The sequence below is a fragment of the Ovis canadensis genome, chromosome X (genome assembly GCF_042477335.2).
Source record: "Ovis canadensis isolate MfBH-ARS-UI-01 breed Bighorn chromosome X, ARS-UI_OviCan_v2, whole genome shotgun sequence".
Classification (NCBI taxonomy): Eukaryota; Metazoa; Chordata; class Mammalia; order Artiodactyla; family Bovidae; genus Ovis; species Ovis canadensis.
The window spans coordinates 42668839-42682553 of NC_091727.1; the positions used below are offsets into that span (position 1 = coordinate 42668839).

The 13715-nt window shown below is 39.8% G+C and overlaps 1 non-coding gene across 1 annotated transcript; it reads right to left on the bottom strand.

Annotated features, from left to right (window-relative positions):
- Positions 1–13118: 13118 nt before the first annotated feature.
- LOC138931249 (U6 spliceosomal RNA) lies at positions 13119–13221 on the bottom strand. The gene has a single exon (XR_011446496.1). It is a non-coding gene; the product is annotated as a U6 spliceosomal RNA (small nuclear RNA).
- Positions 13222–13715: the final 494 nt, after the last annotated feature.

Sequence of the window (13715 nt, forward strand, 5' to 3'; positions counted from 1 at the left end):
ATGTTTTTGTGGAAAAGTCTAGGAAGCAGATAGAAGTAGAACTTGGGTGCACACGAGAGAGACAGAGAGTGTGAGAGAGAGGCAGAGACAGATTTAGGTGATTTGGGAGTTACCTCCATGGAGATGATGTCTTGAAGCCATAGATATAGGTAGGATCACACATGGAAGGTTTGTAGAATATGAGCTAATGTATATAAAAGTGCTTTCAAAACTGTAAGGCATTATCCAAATGCAAAATAGTCTTATTATTAAATGTGACAAACAGAAGCATAAAAGGCAGTAACAACCATTTTATGTCTCAGAATCCCTGCTAGTTCCCAATTATTGCATTTTTATCCTGTGATGGCCTTTGAACAGCTTGTTTTCCTCCCCTTGCGTGCACACTGAGAGTATAATGCATTAAACATTATCAGTGTGGTGGCATAATGCCTTTTTTCCCCCAACAGATACTTTCAAACCTCAGTTGGTAGACATGAACTTCTAAAGGGGGTGGGACAAAGACACAGAGACACTGCTTTGATATTAGGCTGGAATGCTAGAAGTTTTATTTAAATGAGGAATGAATGAGGCAGCAGGTTTAGGCAGATCAATATTTAATCACTTAGGAAAAGAGAAACAGAATGTAGGGGCAGAGTAGACTGAAGAGATGATACCAAGTTAGAGTTGAGGAAGCCCTGAATTCTTTTTTAAAAAAAATATTTATTTATTTTTGGCTGTGCTGGGTCTTTGTTACTGAAAGGGCTTTTTCAAGCTGTGGGAGTGAGAGATCTACTCTTTGTTGCGGTGCAAGGCCTTCATTGCAGTGGCTTCTCTTGTTGCAGAGCACAGGCTCTAAGGTGCTCAGGCTTCAGTAGGTGTGGCAAGTGGGCTCAGCAGTTGCAGCTCCTGGGCTGTAGAGCACAGGCTCACTGGTTGTGGTGCATGGGCTTAGTCACCCCATGGCATGTGGGATCTTTCCTGACTAGGTATTCCCAACCACTGGAAGCCTCAAGCCCTGAATTCTTGAAAAGTCTTTTCTGTGGGGAATCACTCTTTTCTCTAATCTCAAGGACAGCAGTGCTATCCCTTAAGCAGTCTTGACTTGCATTTTCAGGGTATTTCAGTTACTTAAAATGGCTCAACAAATGATTCTAAAACTTAGTGGCTTAGAACAGCAACCATCTTATTAAATTTCATGATTTTGTGAGTCTGGAATTTGGCTATGCCTTGGCAGGTTGATTCTTCTGTTCCATGTAGTGTCAGTGGAAGTCATTTGTTGGTATTCAGATGGTGGATGGACTGGTCTGAGATGTCAGAGACAGTTTCACTCACATGTCTGGTACCTTGATCAGATGGAAGGCTGGATCCAGCTGGGAGGCGGGGCTGGGGCACTCGGCGGGTGGGGGGTGGCTGGGGCACTTCCATGTGGCCTCTGTGGCATGGTACCCTCAGGATAGTCAGATTTCTTAGGTAGCAGTTCAAGGTCCAAGAGTGAGTGACCTGGCAAAAAAGACATATGCTGTGTTGGTTTTCATGACCCAAACTTGAAGTCCTATTGTGTTACTTCTGCCATATTCTATTGGTTAAAGTGGTCATGAATCTTTGAATCTTCCCATGTTTAGGAGAAGGCTTCCCTGGTAGCTTGGATATTAAAGAATCTGCCTGCAATGCAGGATACACTAGAGATGGCAGGTTCAATCCCTGGGTGGGGAAGACCCCTAGAGAAGGACATGGCTACCCACTCCAATATTCTTGCCTGGAGAATTCCATGAACAGAGGAACCTGGCTGGTTACAGTCCACGGGGTCACAAAGAGTCAGACACGACTGAGTTACTTACACAACACTACCACTATGTTTAAGGGAAGAATGATAAACCCTACCTGTATATGGAAAGAGCATGAAATAATTGGTGGCTATGTTTTAAAACCACTACAATGTCCCTTTGGCAGAAGGATGAGTCTCCTTGATTACAGCTCAGATAATATGGATGCTAGGAAACTCTGCTCTCCTAGGCCTAGCATTTCTTGGAGTGATGGAGGTTGCAGCATTCCATGTGGGTTGCATATTGGTGGGATAGGTTCCTCTACCTAGAGAGCAGATCTTGAGACCAGAACTTGGATACAGGTAGTTTATCTTAGGAACTGATCCCAAGAAGCAGGAGTCAGAGACCGGGAAGAGTGAAACAGGGAAGGAGCGAAAGCCATCCCAGTTTGCGCTGTTGAGTTGGTCACTGCTGTGGGTTTTTAGGGCACAGTCCTGTTGATATCTTCTAAGTTGCTGTGTCATTGCACCTTGGAATTGTGTGTTTGCAGGACAGAAGATAAATTCACCAACTCCTGTCTCCTATTGGTAAGGGGCTGCCCCATGGGATGTTGGCTCTCTTTTACTTCTGGCTGTACCCATGTGTAAGTCTTGATGGGATCCCATATTGTAACATCAGACAGATTCTGGCTCAGACAGCCAGACACCCAGAGGGCTGAATTAAGGTACTGTCAAATTATACTTGCATAAAACTGGTTGCTATAGCAATGTATGGGGTAAAAGGTGGCCTGGGAGGATGTGAGATAGTCACAAGAGGTACCTGATATGCATGCACGTGCTTGAACATTCCCATTAATTAAACCAAGGATACAGGCTTTAAAGCAAGGGACTACACAGCATAAACAGATGCAGTATAGCTGTTTCAGTTTTTTTCCCTTCTTCTGGATTCCCAGCTGTGATGAACATGCACGTGCTAGGAACATTCTCCTGAAGGCTCATGTCATCCTTCTGGAAGAACTTCCATCAGTAATCAATGAACTCCTTATTTAAGAAAAGATTTGTACAGATCAGACTTTTCCTGGTTCATGAATAATCAGCTCTAGCAAGGGTCATATTCTTATCCCAGAGGACAAACCAGAGTCAGTGACCTGTCCACGTGTTCCTAAATAATGCCCCTGCCCTCAGCTCTCCAATGGACAGGAAAACTTAATTTCCTCAGTACAGAGTAATAACCATTCCCCACCCTCTAGTCCTAAGAGGGGTGTTGACAGCAGTCCTGATTGGCAATGTTTATCATTGCATTTGCTTGACAGTATCAGAAGACAGACCAATGGATGGAAGGAGCCAGGAAATCAATGTAGTTTCAGAGGCCAGTTTCAAGGCACTTAGTGAGGGAGATGATAAGTTTATCCCATTCTAAGTGAACCTACATGTGAAATCCATATTTCTATATAAAAGAAGGATGGTTCATCTCTTTACCAAAGAAGTCTTCAGGGGACTAATTTGCCTGTTGAGCTCCCCTGGGGAATTTCATTTGTGGTTTCATTTTATTGAAAGCATAGGCCTGCATAGTGTGCTGTAATGGTTCTCAAAATGATTCTAGACCATGGATATTCTGTTTCAGCAAAAAATTTTATGAAGGTTCAATAAGTGAATCTGATGGAAAGGGCTACTCAGCTTCAAGTAGGGGGTAGATACTTGTAATTGCACATTTTTTTTCTCAGTCTCTCTTCATCCCTCCACTTTCCTTGATCCTTGAGAGAGATCAACATACCTTGTATAGCTCCTAAGATCATAATTTAGAAGTCTCTGATATGTAGTACAAATTAGGAATGTGTCCTGCTGCAAGCAATAGAAAATGGGACAACAGTGGCTTAAAGAAATAGGGAATTACTTTTTACTCCTTTATTGAGAAGCCAGGAAGTGGGTGAACACTATTGTTTCAGCAACTCCGGTCCTTTTCCTATTTTTGTTATGCTTAGTCTATTGACTTATTGCCTCAAGACTGAAAAAGAACTACAGCATCTCTGGGTGTCACATGAGTTCAAGGCAGAAAGAAAGTTGAGGGTGAATTTTCTTTTTGCCTCCTGAGTCTTTATATTTGGGGAGGGTGGGGGAAGTGACACATTACCAGAAGACTGTCATTTAGATAAAGAATCTGCTTGCAGTTCAAGAGACCTGAGTTCTATGCCTGGGTTGGGAAGATCCCCTGGAGAAGGGAATGACTTCCCACTCCAGTATTCTTGCCTGGAGAATCCCACAGACAGAGGAAGCTGGTGGGCTACAGTCCACGGGGTCACAAAGAATCGCAACCAACGGAGCGATGGACACTTTCACTTTCAGCCAGAAATAGCTCACAGGCCCATGATAGACCATTACTGACTAAAGGGCATGAATAACAACTTAGTTCTTGTGGCTAATGGAGGAGACTTTCCTCTCTGCAATCACAGAATCTCTGCCTGATTCTTGAACAATCAGGATTTTCTTAACAGGGAAGTAGGGAATAGAGAAGGGCAGTTGAATAGACAATTGGATAGATGACAAAATGCATCTCTCAGAGCCAGTGGGCCAGGAGACTTGATTGTGAGTTCTAACTTGGCCACTTAACTGATTGTGAAACATGGGACAAGCCACTTGACATGGCCTGGCTGCAGTGACCTCATGTATAAATTGATGAAAGTGAACAACTTCAGTGCCAAGTTTCCTTCTAGCTCCTATATTCAATGGTTTCAATTTTAATAACTTCCTGAATGTTCATGGCTAAGCCAAAACCAGTTTGTAATTGAAACAGATGCCCTAATGGAGCTGTTCTGGCTCTGAAGAACTGGCTGCTAGTATTTTCATGCTGTAGATTATGTGCTGTGAATTTCAAAGAAATTCCTACTTTTTTTTTTATTTTAAACTTGGAGGAAAAATCAGCTCTCTGTTCCCCTCCACCCCATAGTTAAGTCTTATATTTGAATAGTACAGCTTTCTTCCATGTAATTCTTATTTAAAGTTTCTTAAAAAAAAGAAAGAAAAAAGAAAATCAACTTTCCTATTTGGTATAAAGCTCCTTCTAAGAAACAGGAAATTATTGCCAGACCTCTGTTTGATTGTACAATATTAAAATAACATAAAAAAACAAAGTCTTAAAATGTATATAATTGCAATTAGTGTTTGGCTGTGTTGAGTATACAATTTTCACCAGTTGTTAATAAAAGTGAAACCTTAAGGTTCTGAATGGGTGATATACCTGTAGTTAGTATCATGCGTGATTTTGGTAATTACTCAGTGTTTTTTTTTTTTTTTGAATCCCCAAATTATGAGAAGTATAAATGAGCCAGAGTTGACTAGGGTAGAATTAATCCCTCAGATTTAGATTTTCATAGTTTTAATATCCTTGATGTTATAAAGGAGGGCATTGGAAAAGAGCTTACTTGAAACATTTGATTGATAGTTTATATTATTTGTACATTAGTTAATGTACAAACAAAAGTCAGAATTAGTGTAGCACGCCAGTTCAGTCACTGACTATTAAGTGTCCTCTAGGTGCTGAGCACTCTCACAGTAGGTGCGGTACAACAGTGAATGAGCAAGACCATGATCCCTGCTCCCATGGAACTGCACTCTAATGGAGAAGGCAGACAATAAATAAGCAAGAACTATTTCAAGTAATGGTAAAAACTATGAAGAAAATGGAACAAGATAACGTGGTAGATAGTGGGTGAGTGAGCAGCATTAATTAAGGCAGTCATGGAAGGCTTTTCTGAAGAGTTGGTATTTGAGCTGAGACCAGAAGGGAGTTAGCCCCATGAAGATCTGAGGGAACAATGTTCTAGGCAGTGGAAACAGTTAATTGCAAATGCCTTTTGGTGGTAATGAGCCTGCTGCGTTTGAAGATGAATAAGAAAGCCAATGTGACTCAAGCGTAGTGGACAAGATTAGTCAGGAGAGGTGTCCAAGGGCTAACCTGTATAGAACCTTGTAGAACAAGGATATTATTCTAACTGTGATGGATTCTATGTAGGATTTTAAACAGGTGGAGGACATGGCCTGCTTTAATTTTTTTTTTAAATATTTTATCTTCTGGGTCAAGAATGGATCGGGGGGGAAGACCACAGACAAAGATGTCAGTTCAGTGGCTATTGCAACAGTTCCAGTGGGAGAAGACATTGCCTTATGAGCAGGGAGATGGGGGAAAGTAGATAGGTTGGAGATCTATTTTGGAGGCACAGCAACAGGACTTGCTAATGGATTGTATGTGGGGATTGGTGATGGATGGAAAGGAATGAAGCATGGCCTCTACGTTTTTGGCTGAAGTGAGTGGAAAGAAGGGGTGACTTTTTTTTCCGATCATTTGAAAAGGGTGGGGAGAAGCCACTGGGGTGGGGGTGGTGGCTGGCAGTCAGAAGTTCTGATTTAGAAATGTTAGATCTGAGCTATGCCACAGACATCTGCATCTTTAAAGTCTACTTTGAAGAGGGGCTTTACAAAGGCGTCCTCTTTGGAATGCAGTGGTTAAAGACGGAAGAAAAGGAGTAATACTTAGCAAACCTCAAATAACAGAATCTCCACAATGCCAGGTCTCTCTCTTCTTAAATAGACAGAGATAACTCTTCCAAAATAATCTCCCTGATCAAGAAAAGAATTGAGAACACAAAAGTTTAAGACCTTTGATATGGGCTTCCCTAATCCCCTCTTCACCTTTTTGATTGGCCCAAGTGCTTACCTCAGCAGAAGAATCTAAGCAAATAGAGGCAACTTTGTAGAGAAATGAATTGTGAGGAAGTCTGCTAGGATTACCAAGATTAAAAGAAAAGAACAGAACTGTCCTCAGATAAGCACAAGATAAAATACCAGAATGATACAGGGAACAAACCAGAAAAGAAAAATCCCCAAATCTAAGGTTATATTTTCATTTTAATATAGTCAAAATGTGTAGGCAGGAAATTATTTTTGAAACATATTCACTTGGTGAAGCTGTTCAAATAAAATCTACATGCTTTTAATTATAAATTGAACAGAAAGGGTTTTGTGTGTCTCTAAGTTTAGGATCAGAGTTTTATGTTCTTGATGCAGGTAAAGGTTTGAATGCTAGAATGTGCCCGATCCGAGATCTCATTGGGCCCTCATAATGTGTCTTGAGGTGGTATTAAGGCAAGGTGAATCTGATAATGGCCTAGTCATGATACTCTAGTCCTAGGAAAACATGAGACTTTTCTTAGAATCTCTTGTTTTCTGGATATATTGCTAAGAATTCTCTTATGGCATACTTTATTCAGTCAAATGGATTGATACTCTTTTTTCCCACCATCCTTAGGGCCAGGTTCTGGCTAATGAACACTTGAGTAGGGGTCACTCACTGGGTGACCCACTTGGGCAGGCTTTTAGCTTTCTCTTTCTCTTTCTTCTGGCAGGTGAATAATTGGAGAGTGAGGGCATGATCAGGCTGGCTGGCACTTGACTTTGATGGACTGGTCTACAGAGGTCTTTAAAATTTCTCTAGAGTCTCATCTCAAATGTGACATTTACAGGTTTTATAAGCAATAGTGTTTTTTTTTATTTTTTTAAATATAAATTTATTTATTTCAATTGGAGGTTAATTACTTTACAATATTGTATTGGTTTTGCCATACATCAATATGAATCCACCACAGGTATACACGTGTTCCCCATCCTGAACCCCCACCCCTCTTCTCTCCCTGTACCATCCCTCTGGGTCATCTCAGTGCACCAGCCCCAAGCATCCGGTATAATGCATCGAACCTGGACTGGTGATTCATTTCATATATGATATTATACATGTTTCAATGCCATTTTCCCAAATCATCCCACCCTCGCCCTCTTGCACAGAGAGTGGTGATCCATTAATATGTCATGAAATGGATTTAGTGCTATTGACCAAGATATTAAAGAGAAAAATAAGATAAATAGAATAAAAATGTCAGTGTGCATTGTACATAATAAGGTTAAGTATCCTTTTCATTATAGGGGACTGGAATGCAAAAGTAGGAAGTCAAGAAACACCTGGAGTAACAGGCAAATTTGGCCTTGGAATGTGGAATGAAGCAGGGCAAAGACTAATAGAGTTTTGCCAAGAAAATGCACTGGTCATAGCAAACACCCTCTTCCAACAACACAAGAGAAGACTCTACACATGGACATCACCAGATGGTCAACAGCGAAATCAGATTGATTATATTCTTTGCAGCCAAAGATGGAGAAGCTCTATACAGTCAACAAAAACAAGACCAGGAGCAGACTGTGGCTCAGATCATGAACTCCTTATTACCAAATTCAGACTTAAATTGAAGAAAGTAGGGAAAACCGCTAGACCATTCAGGTATGACCAAAATCAAATCCCTTATGATTGTACAGTGGAAGTGAGAAATAGATTTAAGGGCCTAGATCTGATAGATAGAGTGCCTGATGAACTATGGAATGAGGTTCGTGACATTGTACAGGAGACAGGGATCAAGACCATCTCCAAGAAAAAGAAATGCAAAAACATAAAATGGTTGTCTGGGGAGGTCTTACAAATAGCTGTGAAAAGAAGAGAAGTGAAAAGCAAATGAGAAAAGGAAAGATATACCCATCTGAATGCAGAGTTCCAAAGAATAGCAAGGAGAGATAAGAAAGCCTTCCTCAGCTATCAATGCAAAGAAATAGAGGAAAACAACAGATTGGGAAAGACTAGAGATCTCTTCAAGAAAATTAGAGATACCCAGGGAACATTTCATGCAAAGATGGGCTTGATAAAGGACAGAAATGGTATGGACCTAATAGAAGCAGAAGATATTAAGAAGAGGTGGCAAAAATACACAGAAGAACTGTACAAAACAGATCTTCACGACCTGGATGATCACGATGGTGTGATCACTCATCTAGAGCCAGACATCCTGGAATGTGAAGTCAAGTGGGCCTTAGAAAGCATCACTATGAACAAAGCTAGTGGAGGTGATGGAATTCCAGTTGAGCTATTTCAAATCCTGAAAGATGATGCTGTGAAAGTTCTGCAATAAGCCAGCAACTTTGGAAAACTCAGCATGGCCACAGGACTGGAAAAGGTCAGTTTTCATTTCAATCCCAAAGAAAGGCAATGCCAAAGAATGCTCAAACTACCGCACAATTGCACTCATCTCACATGCTAGCAAAGTAATGCTCAAAATTCTCCAAGCCAGGCTTCAACAATACATGACCGTGAACTTCCAGATGTTCAAGCTGGTTTTAGAAAAGGCAGAGGAACCAGAGATCAAATTGCCAACATCTGCTGGATCATGGAAAAAGCAAGAGAGTTCCAGAAAAACATCTATTTCTGCTTTATTGACTATGCCAAAACCTTTGACTGTGTGGATCACAATAAACTGTGGAAAATTCTGAGATGGGAATACCAGATCACCTGACCTGCCTCTTCAGAAATCTGTATTCAGGTCAGAAAGCAGCAGTTAGAACTGGACATGGAAAAACAGACTGGTTCCAAATAGGAAAAGGAGTAAGTCAAGGCTGTATATTGTCACCCTGCTTATTTAACTTCTATGCAGAGTACATCATGAGAAATGCTGGACTGGAAGAAACACAATCTGGAATCAAGATTGCCGGGAGAAATATCCATAACCTCAGATATGCAGATGACACCACCCTTGTGGCAGAAAGTGAAGAGGAACTAAAAGGACTCTTGATGAAAGTGAAAGAGGAGAGTGAAAAAGTTGGCTTAAACTCAACATTCAGAAAACAAGGATCATGGCATCCGGTCTCATCACTTCATGGGAAATAGACGGGGAAACAATGGAAACAGTGTCAGACTTTATTTTTTTGGGCTCCAAAATCACTGCAGATGGTGACTGCAGCCATGAAATTAAAAGACACTTACTCCTTGGAAGAAAAGTTATGACCAACCTAGATAGTATATCCAAAAGCAGAGACATTACTTTGCCAACTAAGGTCCATCTAGTCAAGGCTATGGTTTTTCCAGTAGTCATGTATGGATGTGAGAGTTGGACTATAAAGAAAACTGAGCACCAAAGAATTGATGCTTTTGAACTGTGGTATTGGAGGAGACTCTTGAGAGTCCCTTGGACTGCAAGGAGATCCAACCAGTCCATCCTAAAGGAGATCAGCCCTGGGATTTCTTTGTAAGGAATGATGCTAAAGCTGAAACTCCAGTACTTTGGCCACCTCATGTGAAGAGTTGACTCATTGGAAAGGACTCTGATCCTGGGAGGAATTGGGGGCAGGAGGAGAAGGGGACGACAGAGAATGAGATGGCTGGATGGCATCACCGACTCAATGGACGTGAGTCTGAGTGAACTCTGGGAGTTGGTGATGGACAGGGAGGCCTGGCGTGCTGCAATTCACGGGGTCGCAAAGAGTTGGACACGACTGAGCGACTGAACTGAACTGAACTGAACTGATTGTTTCATGAAGCTTCATTTGTATATAAACTTGTATGTCCTGGGTTATGATGTAGAATGTATGTTTTAATCCAATTTGTGGTTAAAAAAAGTTTGAGAAACACTGCCCTAGAGTGTAGGGACTGAGAATGTGGCCTTTGTAGTTAAAAGGCTTATGAAGAAGAAGCTCAGCTGCATAATTATCAGGTGCCTAACTATGGGCAAATTTTATATCCTCTTTGAGTCTCAGATTCCTCATCTGTTAAGTAGGGATAAAGATAGATTCTGACTCAAAGGGTTATGTTTGTTGAGAGTATTAAAGCCTTGACTACAACGCCTGACGCACAATAAGTAGCAATTGTTATGATTATCTATGAAAGTTGGTTGTTAATTTGTCATGAGGGTGTGTGGCAGGACAGTGTAATAAAAATGAGTCGTATGAGCCTGTTCCCAGGGTAGTAAATGAGTTCGAGTCCTCCTTAAGGAGCTGAGTTCTTCAGCCTCCACATTCACTGTTGGTCTTCTATCTGAAATAATGTCTGATATCCTATTTTGAATCACTTGTTTAAAAATCAAGACATCCTCACTAAGAAATAATTCTTAAGATTTTCAGAAGAGCGCAAATTGTACTTTGATTTCTATTTACCTTTCCCAAAGGAATAAAATTAAGAGTAATAGATGCAGTGATTGGATAGGGTTGCACCCTTCCCAAAGCCTCCTGGTATGGGAAATGCAAGCTGTGCCCCTCTTGGTTCTTGTAAGGTCTACTTGTTGAAGTCAGCTTTCTGCTGCTAGGAATTAATTTCTTCAGGCTGTGCTTCTAGTAAACTCATTTGCATTACACTGTTCTAGGGTGCTTAACACATTTATTAGTCATTTATTTAGGGCTAATATTTTTTGGTAATGGTTGTGTTAATTTTTTGAAACAGATTTATTAAAGCACAATTTATGTACCCTGAGTTAATGCAAGTATACAATTCAGTGATTCTTGAATGAATAATGCAATGATTGTTGACTTTATAAAGTTGACTAACCATCACCACAATCCAGTTTTAGAACATTTCCATCACCCTCAAAAGACCGCTCATGTCCATTTGTAACTCTTCCCAGGCAACCATTAATGTAACTTTCTGTATTTATAGATTTGCCTTTTCTGGACATTTCATTAGAAGGAAATCATACAGTGTGTGGTCTGTTCGGCCTGGCTTCTTTCACATAACATAATGTTTTTTGAAATTCAGCCACATTGTAGCATGTATAAGTACTTCATTACTTTTTATTACCTGATAGGGTTCTAGTGTGTGGATATGCACTTGTTTTTCCATTCCTAGTTGATAGATATTTTATTGCTTCCACCTTTTGCCCACTGTGAATAATGGTGCCATGAACATGCATCTAGAAGTCACTGTATGGATATGTGTTTTTATTTCTCTTGGATAAACAAGTCAGAAGTAGAATTGGTGGGTCATATGCTAAAATTATGTTCAGACTTTTAAAGAAATTGCCAAACTCTCTTCCAAAGTATTTATACCATTTTAAATTCCCAGCGGCAAAGTAAGAGTCTAGTTTCTGTATATCCTTACCAACTCTTACTACTGTTTATCTTTTTCTGATGATAACCATTCTAGTGGGTGTGAAATGGTAGCTTCACATTGTAGTTATAATTTGAATTTCACTAATGAGTAATGACTTTGAGCGTCTCTGTACATACTAGTTATTTATATATTTCTTTCCTGAAACATTCATTCAAAACTTTTGCCAAAAAGTTAACTGGGTTGTTTGTCTTTTGTTGTTGTGTTGTAAGAGTTCTATATATACTCTGGGTAGAAATATTTTATCAGATATATAGTTTGCCCAATATTTGATCTCAGTTTGTGGTTTGTCTTTTAATTTTCTTAAAAGTACTTTTTGAAGAGCAATGTTTTACATTTTTATAAAGTGCAATTTGTCATTTTTCTTCTATTGTATTTTTGATGTGGTAGCTAAGAATTCTTGGCCTTACTTGAGGTCATAAAGATCTTTCCCTGTATTTTCCTCAGAAAGTTTTATACTTTTAGCTCTTAAATTTGTACTGTGAGTTAATTTTTTACGGATAACATGAGGAAAGCATCTAAATTAATCTTTTTCCATATGGATATCCAGTTGTTCCAGTGACATTTGTTGAAAAGGTTTTCATTTCTCTATAACATTGCATTGACACATGGAGGTCTAGGAAATAATACAGTGCAGTCCCTGGTACACTTTGCCTAGTTTTCTCTAATGGTAGCATTTTGCAAGGGCTTCCCTGGTAGCTCAGCTGGTAAAAAATCCGCTTGCAATGTAGGAAACCCTGGTTCAATTCCTGGGTTGGAAAGATCCCTTGGAGAAGGGATAGGCTACCCACTCCAGTATTCCTGGGCTTCCCTTGTGGCTCAGATGGTACAAAACACGCCTGCAATGTGGGAAACCTGGGTTTGATCCCTGGGCTGGGAAGATCCCCTGGAGGAGGGCATGTTAACCTACTCCCGTATTCTTGCCCAGAGAATCCCATGAACAGAGGAGCCTAGAGGCTGCAGTCCATGGGGTTGCAAAGAGTCAGACACAGCTGAGCGACTAAGTACAGCACAGCACAGCGTTTTGTAAAACTAAGTTGCAATAATGTAATCTGGATATTGACATTGATAAGATCCACAGCTCTTAGTCAGATTTTCCTAGTTTTATTTATACTCATTTGTGTGTGTGTGTGTGTGTGTGTGTGTGTGTGTATGTGTGTAGGGCGTGGAGTGGAAGGCTGTGGGTTTTTATTACAATTTCATCACCTTTCAAGGTACTGAGCAGTTCCAACAAGATCACTCCTGTTGCTCTCTTATAATCACTCCCATTTCGCTGCCACCACCACCCTTGCCCCTCCCTGACCCTTGGCAAACACTAACCTGACCTCTATTTCTAAAATTTTGTCATTTCAAAAATGTTATGTAAAGAGAAGCATGCATTATGTAATAATTCAGGATTAGGCTTTTCACTCAAAAAATATGGAACACTATGAATTTGCACATCATCCTTGCACAGGGGCCTGGCTAATCTTTTCCATCTCATTGCCATTTTTGTGTATGTGATGCCAAAGTACACATAATAATTTATTTTTAATGTAGGTTTTTATGTATTTGTATCATATCTCTCAATTTTTATTTATTCGCTGTGTATCATGTCTTTTTGTTCCTGTATTCCTTCTTTACTACCTTTTTTTGTATTAAATAATTTTTTTCTGGTATACTCTTTAAATGCCTTTGTTTTTTGTTTTTAATTATATTTTTGGAATGATTTCCTTAGTGGTTCTTCTGGAGGAATTACAATACGCTTCTTAACTAAAAGCAATCTATTTCAGATAATTCTAACTTCATTTCAGTAAAATATAGAAACTGCTCCAATATAGCTCTATTCCCTCTCCCCCCCCTTTGTGATATTATTGTCATATATATTGCTTCTTTATATGCTATATTCCTCCAATTATAACTATTCTTTATGCAATTCTTTTTTTAAATATGTTGAGAAGAAAAGAGAAAAACTCTCTTTATACTATCTCTTTTATTGAACTACATAATTACCTTTACTCATGCTCTTTA